General features: G+C 39.4%; 1 long non-coding RNA gene across 6 annotated transcripts in view; it reads right to left on the bottom strand.

Annotated features, from left to right (window-relative positions):
• LOC117609996 (uncharacterized) overlaps positions 1-19,603 on the bottom strand; it is a 140,200-nt gene extending 120,597 nt beyond the window's left edge. The window contains exons 1-2 of one of the 6 annotated variants that reach the window (XR_013063178.1): positions 19,372-19,603; positions 14,456-14,588 (exon numbers count right to left, since the gene is read on the bottom strand). This is a non-coding gene — a long non-coding RNA (uncharacterized LOC117609996). Of the gene's footprint in view, positions 1-14,455; positions 14,589-15,096; positions 15,345-16,915; positions 17,007-19,371 lie in introns of those variants that run through there. The other 5 variants (XR_013063173.1, XR_013063177.1, XR_013063174.1 and 2 more) reach the window with 5 other exon arrangements.
• Between the last annotated feature and the right edge of the window lie 886 nt (positions 19,604-20,489).

The raw sequence follows: 20,489 nt of genomic DNA, 5'->3' as shown, positions 1-20,489 counted from the left end.
CATATCCCAAACTACCAGGCGTATCCCTCTCTCTTTTCGCCTCCTCTCGCCGCCCCCTTGCTCTTTTTTCTCCCTCTTGTCTACGCCGGTGAAAGCAGACACGGTGAAAGGTGATTGTAGCACATCCCGCGTGTCGTCACGATGCCTATGTCTCTCTCCCCCCGAGCCCATTTTTAACCCACTGACGAACGCCCTCGCTAACGTGTTCACCGGACATCACAGATTTTAACTTGATCGAGAGAAATTATTTTATAGAAGTGTTAACCCTTTCACTACCAGTCCACTTGGAAAGAAAAATTTATTAAGCAGCTGGTTGCCAGAGGAAGATCATTTTTCATCCCCTACTAATTACAACCTTTTCATTTTTCTTATTTGTGGATTTAAGAAAATTTCTGAAATTTTCTTTTATCGATTGGTCGTCTAACACACGATCGATCTACGATCTATTTTCCTGAATAAGTAACAACATTGGTAATTTTGTTCGGGCAAATAAAATCATACGAGGCAAAGTCTTGTGCGTCGTCGTCGTCGTCGTCGTCGTCGTCGTCGTCGTCGTCGTCGTCGTCGTCGTCATCGTCAAGGGGTTGCTCGTTGTCCAGAGTTCAGGGTAGCGTAATCCGGCCTGCATCAGTTTCTTCCCTTCCTCTGGCCACCCACGTTCTCGCTCTATAATTCAGTCCGCGCCACGATTGGTCGGATTCGCCCGTTGACGTCACATGGAAACCAGTAGGATAACAAGGAACGAGGGGAGGCCAAGAGGGAGGCAGCGAAGAAGACACGAAAGGGATTGAACAGAGAGAGAAAGAGAGAGAGAGAGAGAGGGGGTTGGAAAACAGGGGTAGTCAGGCTCCCACAAAAATATCCTGTCAGATAGAAACCAGCGCCCAAGCCTGCTGGACGTTACCAGCGTCGCTGCCACGAACACATCTTTCTCTTGAACCGCATCCTACCACCGTATTTCTTCCCGTCCAACTGCTTTTCCATCCTTCGCGTCCTTTCCTATTCGAGACCTAAACTGGCGAAAGCAGAAATTCGATCTGCATCTCATAATTGCCACGTTATTCGTTGATGAGATTTAAATGGAAAAAGGCTCGAGACACGGAGGTCGAAAGGAGGTCGTCGCAAAAGGAAAACGTAACTACGAAGGAGCGAGTGTCAGGATCGATTTTCAAGGAAAATGGCGTCCTGCGATCCCCACCACCCCAACTACCCTCTCCGCTACCATTCGCGCGCGCGCACCTCTCAAAGTGTGTAGGTAGAGTAACCCTCTCCTCGTCTCTACTACCCCCCGCCGTCGCGGAACACACGGTCGATGAAGTGGAGTTCTCTCGTTCCCTTTTCTTCTAATATTCTCTTTCTCTCTTTTTCATACACTATCTGTTTCTCCTGGCTCACTCATTCAACGGGTGCTTTCGAAAAATAAAGGGAGATAAGGGAGAGAGATAGCGAGACGTACGGTACGGTTGCTGAAGAAGCCGGGAGATGGGCGATGGAAGACAGCGGGGGTTCATTATGCTTCTTGAATCGTAAACAAACAAACAAACAAAGAAACAAACAACCGCGACTAGCAGGATCCACTGGTTCCGCGGGTAAGGAGAAACGCAGGAAGAATCGCCAAGTCTGCAATCAGTCGCGATTCTGCGTGCACACGTTTGAAATTATACGCGGCTGAAATATCCGCGATGGAAAACAATCCGAGATGAAGTTGACCCGGAAATTTACTCAAACAGCAAACCTGGTATCTTTAGTTTGAACAGCGCTCTCCGTTCTCCGTTCACCGTTCTCCGTTCTTCGTCTACTGTACTTAGATATGCGTTTATAGAAGCAGAGGGGAATAGAACCTCTTCCTTTGCAAAGCTTTCCAAAGATATCCCGACAATTAAAGCTCTACACGCGGCGGCGGCGGCTAAGTCGGTATTCGGAACTTGGAGAACGGAAACTAGGACGTTAGGGTATCACAACAAATGTAATATAGATAGTAAATTCGCAATCAAGGTCAGGCTTCCATAGGGAAAATCGGCGATATAAATTTGTTCGTTGGCAAGAAGCTAATTGAGCGCGGCGATGGTCAGCCATGGGAGAGCCGTCGGTCGAATAGCGGGTGCACATGCGCGCACCCTTGGTACCGCACGAAGGACGACGACGCTCCGTTCGAAACTTCAAACGTCCCACGTCGACGTCGAAATTGGAGCATTATTACCAACTTGAATTCGACCGCAGGAATAATTACGCGTGGCCGCCGCCGCACAGATTAATATGTCCATTCGATTTAGAGGCGATTCGCGATATATTTCAATCCACAATTAATCACTTTTGCCATCCCGTTTCGGTTCTACATGATTACCAGCTATTGCTCTTCTGTATACTACGGTCGCGGTTCGTTAGCCGATCCAGAATTCTTTGAAAGACCATTCAAATGACACTGATGATGATGATGATGATGATGATGATGATGATAATGATGATAACCAACCAGCCAAATAACATTTAACCGATAAACTATGAATTGTCAAAAATATTTTTCTATATAAAAATTTATCAAATATAGATACTAATGAAATATTGTGAAAAAAAATTTGTCAGTAAAGTAAGGGAAATTTAAGAATAGTTGCAGTGGAAATTGAATTCGGTATGTACGATATTACAGAACAATTGTTTATTATAAAGGACGAAGAAGAGTAGCGGTTACGAATCAATGTAATTAAATCACCGCTGTCAAAAATAGAAAAAAGAGAGAGGGGAATATAGGAAGGGAAGAGAAGAGAAGAGAAGAGAATACAGGTCGAAATATTGGATGGAATATCGCGCAGCAAAATTCTGGCCGCAGCTAGGCAACCATTTTCATCGATCGCGACCGGGTGAGAAGGGTCCGAAAAGGGGGTCGGCCATTTTGTTTACCGTGCGCTAATGTCGAATACACCGCTAAAAGTGAATAACAGTTGCTTTCCACATTCTACCTATTATATTAACTATCGTCACAACTTGAATGGATTAATCACTTATTTCTATATTTTTTTATTTTTCAAACACAATTATTTCAAGTAGGTACCTATATTTGAAAAAATGATCAAGCAAAATCCGTACCATCGATAAGAAATATTTCAGTATCGTAGAACAAAGAGTGGAAACTTTGAGAATGTAATAACAATTTTTCATTGTCTTGTCGCGAATTATATCGTTATGAATTTCTGATAAAACAAGGATCTAATTAAGCACGGTTTGCAATCATCTAGTATCCAAGCAATATCAAAACACCGATATCCAATAACCGAGCGAAGAAGAACGAGAGCCGTGTAGACAGGCTACGGTAAGGAAGTTTTTGTTCAAGGTGTTCGTTATGTCATAGAGAAACAACACGACTCTTAATTAACGTCAGCGCCTTTCACTACAATGCGCAGTAAGATTGGTGAGAAAAAAAACTACAGCCTCGTTATTATATTATTAACGCCTTGAATTCCTTAGCGATTAGCGGTCGATATTATAATCAAATAATTAGAATTAAACAAAGTAACGGCAATAAAAATTGTTAATTTTTTGAAATCCTATAATTATTGTATTGTATTGTATTGTATTGTATAATAATTCAAGTTTTTCTGATTTTTGATTATATGTATTATACATGTATGTACATACATATGTATGTAGGTAGTACCGTTCAATATGTCATGTAAATTAGAAAAAAATACAAAAGATAGTTATGGTTGTTTTAACGAGAATTATTCGAATCGAAAGCGGGCCAAGTGTTGTGTACCGATGATCAATGCAAAGTTCGTTGATGGGCATCCAAAAGCGGACAGTAGTCCATTAATCACTAATTAAAGTTAACGAGGTGTGCTTCGTAATGTGGACACAGGAAAATTTGACCAACTATGAAGATCAATATTCAGCGCACGGTCAATTTTAACCTAACACCAGCGCTACCCAAGGAACCATGGAGGAAACCTAATCTCAATCAGACCTCTTTGCATGCTAATCTTAATTACAATTCAATCGATTAAAAACAGTTTTAATTTTAGAAAACATGTCGACGAGTAGCCAGCGAAACGAGGCAAAAGCACAGTTCAGATTGTTAGTTGGTAGTTTCGAGAACAGCGCGGCGGGGCAACGATTGGTCGGCTTTTTGCGCGGGAATCGATCCCCACGTTTTCAGGGGATGCCCCGGCTGTGTAGCATATCAGAGAACCAGAGCACTTCCGGCGTCACGGCGCTCGGATTGGTAGGTTTCGCGCGATCCTCGAAACTGAGATTGGTTCACGGTGCAATAGCGCCAGTTCGAATGTGACGGCTGAGGACGAGCCTCTTCGTGATTCATGCCAGCTATATCGGACAACTATCGGACTTTATACCGAAATAGAAGCGTGATCGATGAACGCGTTTAATAATAAGAAACTATTGTATTATTTAGGACAGAGTTAAATTTGCTGAACCTAAATCGTAAAAATATTTTACGACAAACAAATCTACGCAGACTTCTCTTTTCCAGGGCTCTAGGCACGTGTGCCCATTTTGCCTACGGATAAACACAGCCCTGCACCTAATATAATTTCATCTCATTCAATTTTCTAGTTGAAATTCCTGGGAAGGATTTAACACGACACAAATGAACCCTTATCAACGTCACATAAGTACTTACATAGGCAAACAAAAAAGGATGAAAAATGTGAATAGGATAGTAAGAAGATTCCCCCCTTTTCTATCGTTCTGTTTACTGACGTCACAGGCAGAGATGATCCCATTGCCACTTGAAATATCCGACGCCTCCTTAAGAATCACCTGTTGACTGCACTTCCTGCAGCCAAGGAAATTACAGAGGCTACGATCGCGCGAGGCCACAGAGCGGCCAAACTCGGAAAAACTTTTTCAACGATCGTCGATCCGTTTACCTAGCTGTAGTACTACGCGATTCACTCTTCTCAACCTCTTCATCTAACCTTCTTTTTTTTCTTTTCTCCTCATTTCCTCCTTTCCCTCTAATATCTTTCTTTATCCCACGTCTGAATGTCTCTTCCTTTCTTTTGTCTGTAGTTGAAACAAGAAGAAAATTTCATGCTTCACGTAAACTGGCATAATCAACTTCCCGTTGCTACTTCTTAATTGCAAGGGAAAAAGTTCAAGGACCCTGCGTGTATTTTCCAAAGAAAATCCACGTGGCGGGAAACGAGTTGCCTGGAAGAGATGGCCAGTGGAAAACGCGTCAACAACCGCGATGATTAATGCGATAACGAGCCAAGGAAAAAAGTGGATGTTATTTTACGTAGAAGACGAAACCTTCGACCGACACTTAACAGTCGTTTCCCTCTTGCTGATACGTTTCCGAGAGAAACGATACACTGTTGCAACAGTTTCGCTAGTAATTAACTCGAAACGTTCCAGCTTTTTACTTGGAGGGCTGTTCGACCGAAAATTAATTTCTGTCGCGTCGTTTTAAACCTGTTAAGATACTTCTCACACTTGCCAACTTCTCTAAATACGTGAAGAAGAAATCCTTGTTACACCAATGGCCCCCAGCTTTCTAAGACTCTCCCTAGTTCTCCCTACATCCTCCCAAGACTGAAAGCAGATGATAGGAGACTTCTCCTATAACTACAGCCTACGTTGCACCGAAATGTATTGAGGAAATTAATTCGTCATTCTCGAAAGACACGAGGGTTTAAGAAACGGCGACAAATTGAATCGGCACGTCGCGTCGGATAATACGTCTCGCGTCTCGAGAGTATGTATGGTACATATACCGTTCGATTGCTCTCGGTCGGGATAAGGAATCGTGGAAAATCGTGGAAAATCGAAAATTTCCACGTTGGATCGAACCTTTAGACTTAACTTTTCAGACTTAATCCTTTCGCGGGAAATGGGACGTGAATTTAATCTTCTTGTACGAGAAATAATCATCCTATTGTACGAAACATGTGTAGGTATCAGATCAAACATTTCATTTTTATATCGATGCTATGCATTGTTATAATTTACCACGTAATTACTAATGCTTCTGCGTTCCCTTTGAATTAAATTTAATATCTGCTGCACGGGATCCATGCGGAAACCATTCAAATGTTTGGTGCAACAAAAGTACCTATTTATTATATTTATTTTCAATGGCTCTTCTGAACGTCAGGTGCATTTATTAGAATTTTGATAAGGTATCAATGTGTGAATTAGCCTTGTACTTCCAGTATTGAAATATTCAGAAGTAGAAACACAATCACGAGGTCTAAAAATGAATCGACTAGTCCTGCAACGTTCTGAAATAGGCCGATTCCTAGAGAGCCAGGCAAGAGGAGAAGAATGCACCGTTCCATTGGATGGAGAGAGATAAGAAGGAAAGAAAAGGAAGAAGAATGCACCGTTAGCCTCGAAACGATGCACTATGCACCCCGCACCACTCATGGTGGTCCAAAGATACGAGCTGACCACAATTCGCGCGATTTAGAAACGGTTCAACGAGATTTTCCTCCGTGTATGTATCACGCGATATTACGATACCTCTGGTCGCGTTTAAGAAGCTGTCGCCCGCGAGGAAAGCTATTACAGACGACCGGTTCTTCTTCGCTCCTGACCAAATAAAAAATATGCATTCTCGCGGATCGACCGGCTGCCTAACGATGCTACAGAGACGAATAACGTTTCTGCAGGGATACGTTTTCCATTCGAAGAAATACCATCGCATGCCGGCTAAAAACGAAATCAGATTGAGTTCTTTCAGGAGTAGAATTAATCAAGATAGCATATTCGTTTTAAAAGTCATTAGTAAATTTTTACAAGGCTAGAAGGAACCAACCCCTCCTGCTCTAAAATTTTTCCTAATATGTATCATTTCAATTTTTATCTCATGTATTTTGATTTAAAAAAAAAAGAAGAAAAAAAGAACCGATCAAGGTGATTTAACCCTCGAAGGACTAGAAAAACTATAGAAAGACTACATATAGGTGGTACTTTGCGTACAGGGCGTCAAACTCGTGGCTTTTTTCAACGTCCACAACGAGATGCACGCACAGACATCGTTCCTGGTTCACGGTCAAGTCACAAAGTGGCCGGTTTAACTTTTAAATCGAGTCCAGACCGAGATGGTGGACAAGAGGAAGGGGTAAGGTAGAGTGGAGCGACACGGCACACGGGAAAACTGTGCAACTTGAACTCGATGCAAGTAGGCACGGCTTCCTGTTGGGTGCTGATGCGTGACGCCCACACCAGCCACCTAGCTTCGAACTTCTTGCCAACGCAAAACCGCTGCTGCTCATTCTTAACGTGGATTTATATTATTCGCAGCCGGGACAGGGCAGAATTTGTATAGGGTGGTGCAAGAGAAAAGTAATTTTAATAATTAACAAAAATATAAATATAAATCGCGATATGATTATCGATTAAATCAATCGTCTGCCTTTATTTTTAGCTGAGACTGTTTCCTCGATACGCGAGGAGCAACCACTGCGTCAGCATGGAATTATTTCGTACGCGATCCACGGAACAGATAATGTTTAATTTTAATTTTTAATTTCGACTCGAGAATAGCTATTCTCTCGGGTGTAACCGCACGCGGGAACTGCGATCGTGGCAAGAAAATTGGAAATAAATTTTATTCTATTCTTTTATTTATTAAAATCACTTTCTGCAAATTCAATACATGTTGTCAAGTGTTTCTATATTTTATTCAACCGTTTAGACCTAATGAAATCATTTTAATTTCTTTCACTTGCATGTAACAGAACGAAGACCGAAAGCGTGTTTTCGAAATGAACCGGAAGTCGAAGTCGCGGCGCCTTACCACCTTCGAATCGGTCGAAAGAGCGTGTACTTACTTACTTACATACAAGGGGAAAGACCGTGGGAAAAGACGCGACGAGACGAATGCTCGACCTTGAATTGTATCGTGAAACTTTCGTGTAAATTCAGAGTACGTTAGCTATCTAGCCAAGCCAAATGAGCGGTTTCGAGGTATCGATTTTAATTTAATATTAACAGGCTCGTTCATTAAACTTTTGATAATGCATTGCTTCGTAAATTTCCGCGACCAAACTCACCCTCCTAACGAACACACGAGGTTTCGCTTCCTACTTTTCTATATCATTCAATAAAATAGCTGTTATTATACATTACACATGATTAACGTTTCTAACATTTTTATTGCTTACCTACTATTACTACTTTTCTTTATAGAAATCAAATTTATCCAACTTATTGTTAGCAAACATGTTCGTACCTACGAAACTTTCCAAGTTCACCCGGTTAAACGTGCATGAAAAGCTTAATAAACTGTACGGAAAAAACACGTAATTACCGTACGAAGCGCGTTTTCTGTAAATCATTATAAGCTTAATTACACTATAATATCGCGAGCACCGCTTTAAAAGGCGAAGGGAAAGTGGTCGTTCGCCTTTGTGCAAAGAAGTGCACGGAAAAGCAGCAATACTTAACAATCAATTTCAGAGGAAACCTTGAAACGGTAAAAAAGAAACCAACGCTCAAAGGTCAAGAGCGTTGGTACGAGTCTATTGAAATTAGAAAAAAAATTGCAAGTTCATAGAGAAAAATTAATATTACATTATGAATAAACCTTTGATCCCGACAAAAACGGACATTGTCTAATAAAAAACATTAAAGTATAAAGATTTTTATTGAAACATATCAACAACTTTCGTATATTTATAGATTTGTATCAGACGAAAAGGTAAGAAGGAAAAAATGGGGTAAAGACAGTACAAGAAAGTTTGCGTATCATCAAAAATTTTCAATAAATTCCTTATCGAAGCCTACTTTGCAGTTGTCTAACAATAAGAAATACAGGAAATTGCATTACATTATAATACTTGGTTTTACGAAAAAAAAAAAAACTGTGTAATTTTTGCTTCACCTTTCTCTGTCCATTAATATGTACATAGAATTAAAGGACTATAAAATGAAAGGACGATCTTCGTCGTATGAATGAAACCCCTAATTTGGCGGGAAACAGTCGCTTGAAGGTTACAAACGCTTGAAACTAAAACAGCGTCGCTGAAAGCCGAGTGCAGAAGGTATTGGGGGTATAAAAAGAAAATAAAAAAAAAAAAAAAAAAAAAAAAAAAAAAAAAAAAAATCACGTCGTCGTTGTCGTCGTTGTCGTCGGTGAGAAGAGAGGAACCAAGGGAACAGAGAATTAAAATAGTAGCGCCGCCAAAGAACAAGACACAAAAAGCAAAGGGGTAAAAAGGATTGAAAACGAAAGAGAAACGAAACGCGACAGGCACGTGGCAAAAGGGGCGCGAAAACGGGGATGCAAACGCGAGGGATAGAAAAGAAAGCAAGAGTGGAAAGTGAAAAATAAAAACACTATTCAGCCGGCTAATTATCTTAATCTGCATCGGATAATGAACGCCACTGTTGAAAATAACACGAAAAAATTCTCGCTGCTCTGCTCTCGAGTTGTATACACGAGTGTAGAACCGATGTAAACACGAATTCAGCAGGAAGAAAAAGAATGAAGCGCAAATTATGATGGGTAAAAGGGGTCATTCTTATATAATAATGCTGAAAAATTCAACGATATTTTTTTTAACAAGTCGTTGTATTAATAACAATATGAAACTTTGTATTAAGCATTTATTTATATTAAAAAAAAATTATTTGAAATATCTATATGAATTTTAATTTCATATACATATAGAAAAGACTCAATTTTGTGAAAGGATTAGAGCTATGAAAACGTATGTCATTAAAATATTGCTGAACAAATCATTCAGTTTAAAGAAGATCACTTTTCATTAATTTCACTATCAGCTATCTTTCAGCTATTAGAACGATAAGAGGTAAAGAATCGTTAATTCTATCGACGTAATCCGGCGTTATCGATGGGAATAAAAAAGCCCTATGATAAAAGTTCTTTCGCGAACCCTATCGAATCCCTTCCTTTTCACATACATACATATGTAGATACATACAATAAATGCTTGAAAAAGCGTTAATTATGTGACGAGATTATGTGTACAGTGAATGATAAAAATGAGTTCTTTCGTGTTTTTGGTAGCTTAATGAAAGAGTTAAGGTTTAACACATCATACTAAAATCTCAATTATAAATTATTTATAATGCACTATAATCGTTCCTCCTTTGGGCTGTTCAATTCTGTCAGTTCTTTTGATTCAGATCACTTTCATAATCATCAGCACAATAAAATGTATATCTAACCTACCGCGAATATCCCGAGAAAATGTACGCTTTCTCATATTCTATTAAGAATATTATTTCCTTCCGTAGAATCGTTCTCCCGCAGCGCCCGAGGACGCGAAAGACCAGGGAGGAAAAAGCAACCCCCGATTCAACTCCTGTCTACCACCCTTCTGTCTCCTTTCTTCTCCAGAATTGTGCTTTCCTTTCTTTCTCATCCTCGTTCCTTTCTTTTTCCACCACTTACTACGTCTCTCTCGCTCTCTAATGTTCGTAACCTAGCTCGATCTTTTCCTTTTCTGTTTTCCAACCCAAACCCAACGATGGAGCTTCTCCTCTATCTTTCTTTCTCTTTCGCTCACCCTCTAACCCGTGCTCCTCGTCGCACTGGAGGGAGAAATTTTCTCTCCTCGAGTTTTCCCCTTTGCTCCGCTAAGCTTCGCTGATATTACCCGGCGAGGAAATTTCGCGTTATTCCTCGGCCAGAGATTTATAGAAAAATTAATTATGCAACTTCGAATTCTCCGAGTTACCGCTCGATGGTCAGGAATCGAAAACCACTGGAATCGTGGATGTATTCAGAATCGATTAGAAAATTAATTTAATATTTTCCAATATATGTACAACAATCATTCTGCCTGTAATTATATGAAAGAATCTTTAATTCTATAAAAAGAGTTAATTCCGGAAAACACTTTGTATGTAAGTACGTATGTACTAGGTATACATATGTAGCTTGAAGAGAAGTCATGGAACCCCGAAATTCGTAGAAGAGAAATATGTATTAGTAACAGATTAATAAAAGCAGAACACTCGGTTGCTGATGCTGTCCTACGATGTCGACCACCGGCCTTAAAAAGCGCCCCCTCGGCGCGCGGCGCGGCGCCGCGCCGTGCCGTGCGAGAATACAGACGCGACAAAAAACTCCCCCTCGAAGATCCTCGGGACTCCCAACAGCCAACCCTAAAACCGACCTTCCTAAAAGGGGAACCCTCCGCCCTTATAATTTCCTGCCTGCTCGCCAGTACTGCTTTACCGACGTAGGGGATGCGATCGAGAAAACTTTTCGCAGAATTACCTCCCCATAAAGTTACCCCATTCGAGGGAGAGCTTGCTTTTTCTAAAAATCATGCCTTCCTTTAAATGTAATTTTAAGTCTAAATACTCTATAATGACAAAAAGATGAAATGAACTAATGGAATAGTTTTTGGAATGTTGGAATGAGCATTAATGAAAAATAAAAAGAACACAGGAAAAAAAAAGGGGAAAGAGTAATAATTCATCAAAAGTGCGGACAGGTTTCCATGCTAACGACCGTCAGTCACGAATCGGGGGATTCCTGCGTAATGAATCAAGATGGTGACACAAAGTGGTGCACCCTACTGACCCTAATGCGTGCAAGCACATGACAAAAAAAAAAAAAAAAAGTAAATTATGCAAACAACTAAAATATGAAACAAAGCACCGCTTAATATTAAATTTAATATCATACATTGCTGCATACCCAACATTAACCCTTTTTTTTTTATAAATAAAAATTTTAATTCAGAAACAGATATGAACGAGTTTTATTAGTTAAATAAAATAAACTTTCAGTTATTTTCATTTAGATACACAGAGAAATGTTTGTTAGGAGAAGAAATTTCAAAAAGATAAAATATTCCTTCGCGAAACGTACGAGAGTGTTATTTCTTCGTTTGTCGCGAAGAAGCGTGTCCAGTATGTACTTCTTCTAGTTTCTCGGTACACAGCTACGACAACACATTACGTAAAGAACAGGTAGTCGCTACGTAATACGGTGACACGCGTGATTTTTCTTTCCTTCCCTTCTTTTTTTTCTTACCAGTCGCCGCGTGTCCCAGTTTTCGCTTTGCATGCGAAATGTTTGATATGATAAAATGATAAGCGAACGCATCTTTCGAACACCGTTAAACCTGCTAAGATTTCAATATTTAAAAATGCTAATTTATGAGAAAATATTATGAGAAAATAATCTAAAAGTAACTAACAATGAACTGTTGTGTTCTTTTCACCTCTGAACCCTGAAGAAGGCGGAGAAGCCAGGGAGAAAGCTTAGAGTCGGCTATACGTATAACGTGTATAAGAGCATACCGGATACAAGGACACAAAGTTTCGGCTCTACCGATTCCACAGGCTAAAGGAATTTTCAAGGCCCTTTTGGGATAATGGGCTATGGACGATGGGCCGAGGGTTCAGACCTGTTCGAACTCGGCACTGAACTTAGCCCACGACCACCTACATATACATACATATTTCCAAGCTAAACTCGAACCCTGTACTTCAGGTAGGTCGTACAGAATTCGACCGACTTGAGCTTAGGATCGTTCGAGCACAAAATCACCGATTTTTTTGTCAGTTCGAAAGGGAATGCTGAATTTCGAGTAATGCTGAATTTATAAATAAAGATTTATATACCTATGTAAATGTTTTTTGAAAATTAATCTTTTTATCCTTAAAATACAAAAAAGCATCGACAAAATTCTTTGGTTGATCCAGGAAATAATTTAACAAAAAGTGTTAAATGAAAATCGAAAAGATGTTAAGAAAGTTTATCAATTGCAGGAGGGATCAAAGTCCACATTCGCAGGAGACGTAGTCTCCTTTTAAAGGGTCATGGGGTCACATTAAAGTCGAGCTCGTATTACGCAAGCCCTTCTCGTTCTCTATTTACGCACGTATCTACGTTGAAACCTAGTGGAATAAGGTCGACTTTTCCAAACAACTGCATCCCTCGCGACAATAGAATCCTTTAAAACCGCATTTAAGTCACCTTGAGTCTACCAAACGAGCAACAAAGGCTTCTATAACTAGCTAAAAAGCTGTCCTCTTTCCTTTCAAGCACACTTACTTGCTTCGTATGTACTTCGTATGTTCTTCGATAAACCACTTGATTTGCAATCTTTTGTTTGTAGAAAATTGACTAACTCGTCATAAAATAAGGCTTATCAAATAGTTATCAAAATTTAACTGTAAATATCCCCTTTAAATACCGCGTTCTGCATAATAGGTTCGAGCATTAAGTATCGAATGTTTAATCAAACAATAATAACTGTAATTATAATTAAAATGATGATTCCGTGGAGTCATTATTAATTGTTCCAACCGCAAATTTATTCAGCTGAATACGATTCGACCCACCGAAATCGAATTAAGAGATCTGATGTTTTATTTTTTAGGAAACTTTGCAACTGTGCTATAAAAATTCTAATAACTGTTTGAATTTTGAATTGCAGTGCATACATTTCGTATGTATTTCAGATATTCGAATCCATAATTTTGGGCCTATTTGCATAATTTCGAATGTTACCATTAAGACATTTACAAAAATTTAAATATTTAATTATAGTGTTTCAAATTCCCAAAAGTAGTTCCCAAAGCTATAAGTGTATTCGAAATACATATCCATTGAAATCCAAAATTTTTATCATTTCAAAGAATTCACCTATTCGAAATTAAAATTAGGATTCTATTAATATTCGAATATACGAATTTTCATAGAAACCTTGACAGTGATATTTCGAAATTATAGGTACTAATTCCCAAAATAATAATCTAATACATTGAACAGCAACACGGTTCAAAGATCAATCTATCGACTATTAATTCTCATTGTCTGAATTACTATCGTTCCGCGGCCTGATATGCCTCCGAAACTATCGTCATTATTTTATGCCATTATTTCTAGAATAACGTAGAACGGTTTGTACGAATGGGGAAGAGAAATGCGCGACCGCAACGAAAAACACTGCAAGGACGCACGCCGGATGCTCATCCGTACCTACATGCTGGCCGGCATTCAACAAGTGACTGACACTGATGTCGCGCAAACGACATCCTACATTCTCTACCCTATGAACTTTGGGGTTGGACCAATGGTTTTGTCGAAAGGTCAAGAACGCATGGAAAAAGTTGTATGGTGTTCGTTCTTCGTATGCATGTCGGGTCTCTGTGACCCAACCATGTTTTTCAACTTTTCAACTTGATCAATATGTAATTGTCGAAATCTGAATAATGAAAATTACATGGGAGATACTATTCAAAAACTAATATCACTTACTCGTTAGTAACGGATGGTAATTAGTGGCGTGGAAAACCTTTTTTTTTTTCTTTTTCAAATATTCGCGAGAACGAAATTCAAAAATTGTTTTAATTGACTCTGTACGAGCATCGTGTGCGATTACAAAAAAAAAGAAAACAAAAGGAGAACCGGATAGATTTCAGTAACAGAATCAAAACGCGAACGTAACAAACGAGATTGGACGGGTTTAATAATTTACCAATCGAAAGTGCAATTACTCACCGTACTCTCCGATAATTTCAAGTGACTGAAGAGCCCGCGAGAGACACAAAGTATCCGAAGGGTTAATTCTGCCGATATCGTTGCAGTGATTTCCAGCCGATCGATCATTGACTGGTTACGCCAATGCAGTTACCTGTAAAACCGCCAAAAATTAAGGTAAAACGATAATTGCAACATCTACACTTACATTTCTTCAAATGCACACGATCAGTCTCATTCGTGTTTCTCATAATCTCTCATACAGCCGGGGGAACGAAGAAAATTACGTCGAGTTCTTTTCTTAATTACGATTCAAATAGTAAATGAAATGAAATTTACATTCTGTCTAATTAAACTCGAATTTCATCACGTTAAAAGTTTTGGGGAAAATGGTTAAACGCGTGTAACCTGCTTCCGTCCTACTTGCGTAGTCACCACTGACCACCATCATACTTTTTCATTTACTGTTTCATGAACTAACCTTTACTTTTGCTCCTAAATAGTTCAGGACAGCGAAAGTGAATGAAAAAGAACATGTACATTTGGAATTCCAATGGTTACAGAAGCATTTCCATAAGAATATTGTTTAGAAAAATTTACGATAATTCTTTGTAATAGATTAATATCTAATCAACTAACGATCAAACAGTATACTTACTAACCATTAATCATTCTACGTATGTGTGTATTTAGGTAATTACTTTGTTTAATCTCCATATCTTTTGACCGTAATTTAGTTTGAAATCATAGAATTGCGTAGCCGAGTTGATTAATGAGGGAAAAAATAACTCTTCTATAAGTTCCTTGTTAAACTATTCAATCGAAAATATCGAATTGAACAACGGGGATGATTTAGCAACGATCTAACCTCGAAACGCATCCGTTTACTCATGCGCGCCGTTACGGATGATGGCGCTGTTTCTGAGATTCTGTAAGTACTAACCACCCCTTCCGCCTGACTTCAACATCAAAATGATACACCATTTTTTTCTTTTATTAGTTCATATCTTTCGATATATTAGCTGACGTTCAGCAGGATATACAATCGATATATACAAAAATCTTTTTCCATAATTATCTCCGAGGCGCAGATCGCAGTCGTAGAACTCGCTTTGTATATTGAACGACATGGTTGCTGGAAGCCACGTAATGGCGGCGCTCGCTGTACGGGGTCCATGAGCGCGTAAATATCAGCGCGAATGAGCGGCAACGAGTAAAGACCGGCTCTCTGCTCTGCTCATCTCGAATCAGAGGTGAAAGAAGGATAGAAAAGGAAACTAGTGACAAAGAACGAAAAAGACGAGAGGGGTTGGGAGGGGGGCTAACAAATAGAAAAAGAGAGAAATCGAGGGGCCGTCATAATTCCTTGAATTGAACGGCGGGTTATTCTCCACCAAGGTTACCGCCGACATAGAGGATGAACGAAGCAGGCAGGCCAAACAGGCAGGCCAAGCAAGCAAGCAAGCAAGCAAGCAGGCTAGCAACCTAGCAGGCAGACTAGCATGCAAGCAAGTAAGTAAACGAGCAAGGCAGGTAGTAGGTAGTCAGGCAGTCAGGCAGGCCGAGCAAGCAGACAGGCAAGTTGGCCGCCAGTGAGAGACTCGTGGAGAGAGACAGAGAGAAAAGCAAAAGAGGGGGTACATGACGAGTAGGATGAGAAGAGGGCGGGTGAGAGGCGGAAGGAGGAAGGGGAGGGAATCGATAGAACGACAAGGACGGTGTGCAAGTATATACCGCAGCACGGCAGCATCAGGCGTCGTCGACGGTACATGGACTTGAATCAGACGAGGGGCGGTGAAGGGAGTAGGAGGGAGAACGTTTCGAGGCGTCCCTGGCTGGGGGCGCCACCGTAGCGTCGCTGTAGGAACGTAGTACCGACGTCGATGGTGTATGTGTGAGGTAGCGGTAACGATGTGGAATAAGGCGATGTTGGTGGTAGTAATAGCAGAGTAGGGGAAACGTCAGGCTGGCAGGCTCGTGGGAGAGAGAAGTGAACGGCGGGCAACGAGAACTCACGGGGCGACAAGGAAGGGGATTGGTCGAAGCGTCGGTACGATTGGGGAGAGGAAGGAGGGCAACACGATCAGGTCGGCAGGCTGGTGAGAGAAGGAAACATAGAAAGAGAAAGGAGGAGAGAGAGAGAGATAGAGGAAGAAACGTTGATGCGAGGTGAGCGAAACAGAACGAGGAGGGGAGTTGGACGGGCGGTCGGTCGACAGCACGGGAGAGGGTCAGAGGGGTAAGGGGAGGTAGAGCCGACTTTATGCAGCTGCGGGACGATAACAACGATGGGCTACAGGACCGCCGCTATAGCTGGGGAAATGCCAAATGGGCTACAGGACTGTGCCGGCCTAGCTGTACGTTCGCTCGCTCGTAGTGGCATGGCGGACGGGTGGTAGAGAGAAGCAGGCAGGAAAGGCGGGAAGGAGAAAGGGATTTCAAGCGGTCGTCTCTTCTCGTCTACCTCTGCGCTCTACCTACCTATGTGTATCTACCTACCCGTCCCGGGTGCTCTCTCCGGGTACTCTTCTCACTACTGCCTGAAACGCACCGTTCTAGTCGTACCTAACCTCTACTGTTTTCTGCGGCTAGCGCCCTTGCCGATGTTCCTCAGCATCGGGGCACGTAGTCGCTTACGCAGACTTCGATGTCATTCATCTTGAGCGAAGTCGATTATTGTTCTCTTTCTAGGATCTTATATTTGTCACGCTTTACGATGTCACGCTTTAGTTGAATACGTAATAAAAAGATTTTCATTGATATTCTCCAGAAAAATGGTGGACCAACCAAATTAAAAAAAGAACGGAAAATAGAAAATACAGTAACCGCTCGATAATTCCCCATTTCTTAAAATAGCCCACCTGTAAGACTCAGAAAACGAGAAATTATCGAATTATTTCAGTCTTGAAATATGTATATACATATAACCTATTACAATTAGAACACTGAAGTGTTTTAACCTATTATGTTAATGAAAAGAACAATATTCAATGTTACGTGAAAAAAGTGAAATACATTGCGTGAAATTATAAAAAGATAGATCTGTCTGTTACCAACAGCCCCAAACAAAGTTGAATAAGCAGTTTTATGAAACAGGTAGATGGTACATACTCGAGGAACAGAGGTGTACGAACACGTATACATATATTGAAATATATATATATATATATACATATGCATAAAGAATATACGACCCGTAAAAATCCATATTTAAAACACCAAGAGTTCTGCTTTCACGAGCAAAATTAATAATTCGTCCCTTCTCTTTCTTTTCTTTCCACCTTTATTATTTATATTATTTCGCTCTCCCTAGCTATGTCCAAAAAATTTAGATTTCATCGAAATTTCAAAAACCACAAGAATTTAATTAAAAGTGTCCCTCGTTGAGGTAAAACTTTATGAAAAATTATCATCATCAAGTCCAAGGAACAACCGACGCGCGACGCCCGATGGACGCGTAGTAAAAAAAAAGAAATGTAACTTCATCGTGTTTGAATTTGCCGCTGATTGCCGTAGGTGGATATATAGGCGCGAAAATACAACATGCTTTCGACAATCGTCGACGAGATACGTCGGTCCACGCAGTGACGTCAGAACCTGGTCCAATCCTGTCGGATACGTCCATGGCCCGATCTCACCCTATTGTGGGAGGAAGAGAGATAAAGCGAGCGAGAAAGGCAACGTATATACACGTAACGCGATGAAGACAAAGACGGAAATACGTGTACGTATATAGATATCAGAAGAATGGAAAGGGACAGAAAAGGAGAGTCGCAGAGGGACGCAAGAGCCAGCAAATGAGAGCGGAGTCCGACAAATAGAAGGAGAAGACAGTTCGAGTTCCGCTCTCCTGCTCTTACGAGACGTCGTGCACGCCGATTCGAGCCTTGCGATATTGTTGCCAGAACTGTTCGCTACGATGATCAGAATTTTCTCGACGGTGTGACTATTGGGATAAATCTCGATTTTATGTCTTGTCTGACATGTGCATGCACGTGTATGCATATATATATAGAAATTATGCTGGTAATTATGCAGAACAGGGTACACCTCACCTATTTCAATGATCTTGACATCATATCTTATCTTACTAACGTATGAACTGCTCAGAAGCCAAACTGATCAATTTCACTTTCAGTAAATCCCCCAATTTCATTACTAACTAAGACACATGGGGTTTCAAAATAATTACAACTTCTTCGTCCTATCAGTTTTAACATTTTTCTATTCAAAATGATTGAATAAGATTTTTTATAACTATACATGGAAGAATATCACATAAGTGGTCATTTTCTTGATTACTTTCTTTTCAATTGAATTGTCTTGATAGCATTATTTTATGAAACTAAACTGATAAAAAAATAAATTACGTGCATTTGATATCCGTACATTTACCACTATCCTAATTAATAAGCTCATGTTTTATTTAATATTTTGTTTTATATGCTATTATATGCTTATTTAAAAAGTTTCAAGTATGAAAAGAAAAGAAAATTCTATTTCAAATGAGAATTTAAATTCCAGTTATGAGTTTAGTTCGAATATCAATCGCCAGGTAGCGCATGCGCACATATACGGATCTTTCGCTTCTAATTCCTGACATAAAACAGAAAATATGAAATAAAAGTATCTCATTCCAATGTATTAACTGTACTACTACAAACTTCATAAGTAAATGAAAATTTATAGCATAATTAACCTTACATTGTATTTAAAGAACTATCAGACAATATAAAAGAATATTGACCAACATATAAATACAATATGTATCTTAATTAAAAGCTATATATACCTATATCGTGTTATTATTATGTGCAATCTGTTTTATTGTAGATATTTAAACATTCTAATCTTTCTTGTTCTGATATTATATGAACGTGTAAGGAAAGAGTTACGATTATTATCATATAATTATTTTGGTAGATGTAGTTACTTACATGTGTATGACGCCGTGGAGGCGGAATGGTTAAGAATATTGAATGAAATCTCACACACGCAAATACGAATTACTTTATGTACCATTTGATACGCGATCGAGTTTTAATTAATAAAAACACAAAAGTTTAACACATTGAACACTTCTAATACGTTATTTATTTAAATTAAATGTTGCGAAACCGGCGCGTACGACTTTAGAAATCTACTGAAACAGTGTTAGCAGCGCCACTCGTTGACCTAACCGAGAAGCTTAATGTTTAGCAGACTACGTCAGATCGGTCGCCGTTGTGGCAATCTGTATTTCCACGATTTCAAATATCGAGGTTCGTAATTTAATTTTTATTAGGAATTTTACTTCTTTTCGACACACAATTTATGAACTTTTATGACTGATTCTTGATCTACATATTCGCAGCAACGTTCGCATATAGTTTTTGTAAGAACTGGCCAGTAATTAATTAATTAATCATAAATAATTATAGGATCAACGGGTCGAACTTACAAGAACGATCACTCTAAAAATTGCTAATAATTAATTAATTACTAACAGGAGGCTCAATGAACCTGTACTAGAAGGAAGCTAAGATGCTATTCTTTATTCTTTATTCTTTAATTGCTCAAGTACGGAAATCGGTATTATTTTTTGTATTTCTGGATTTCCAAGGAATTCTATGTTTAATTAATTTGTCACTTTATTTCAAATATCAAGGTACTTCAATCTGTACATATATGTATTATACATATTTACCTACACGTGGCTATGCTTCATTACTTCTCTTGTAGTGCTGTGCCTCATCGTCTCCTTTTGTTGGACGTACGCCGACTGGTTCTTCTCCTCTGTAAAGAAAAAAGATTATTAATTTTTTGTAAACAATAGGATGGTTTTTACTTGTTAGAGAAATTCTTACTATCGCAATAACCTAGTGTGTTCTGATGATGTAAATGTTTTAATAATTCTATATTTAAATATATATTTATATTTATATTGATGGTATCGATGAAAGATTGATGGATGATGACGTCACTTCTATCATATCTTAGCTTCTAGTTAAACTTGAGCAATCATTATTTGTCAATAATATAATTATTAATAAATCAGTAAATAAATTCAAACGTT

The sequence above is a fragment of the Osmia lignaria genome, chromosome 12, assembly GCF_051020975.1.
Source record: "Osmia lignaria lignaria isolate PbOS001 chromosome 12, iyOsmLign1, whole genome shotgun sequence".
Taxonomy (NCBI): Eukaryota; Metazoa; Arthropoda; class Insecta; order Hymenoptera; family Megachilidae; genus Osmia; species Osmia lignaria.
This window is presented reverse-complemented; position numbering and strand designations above follow the sequence as displayed.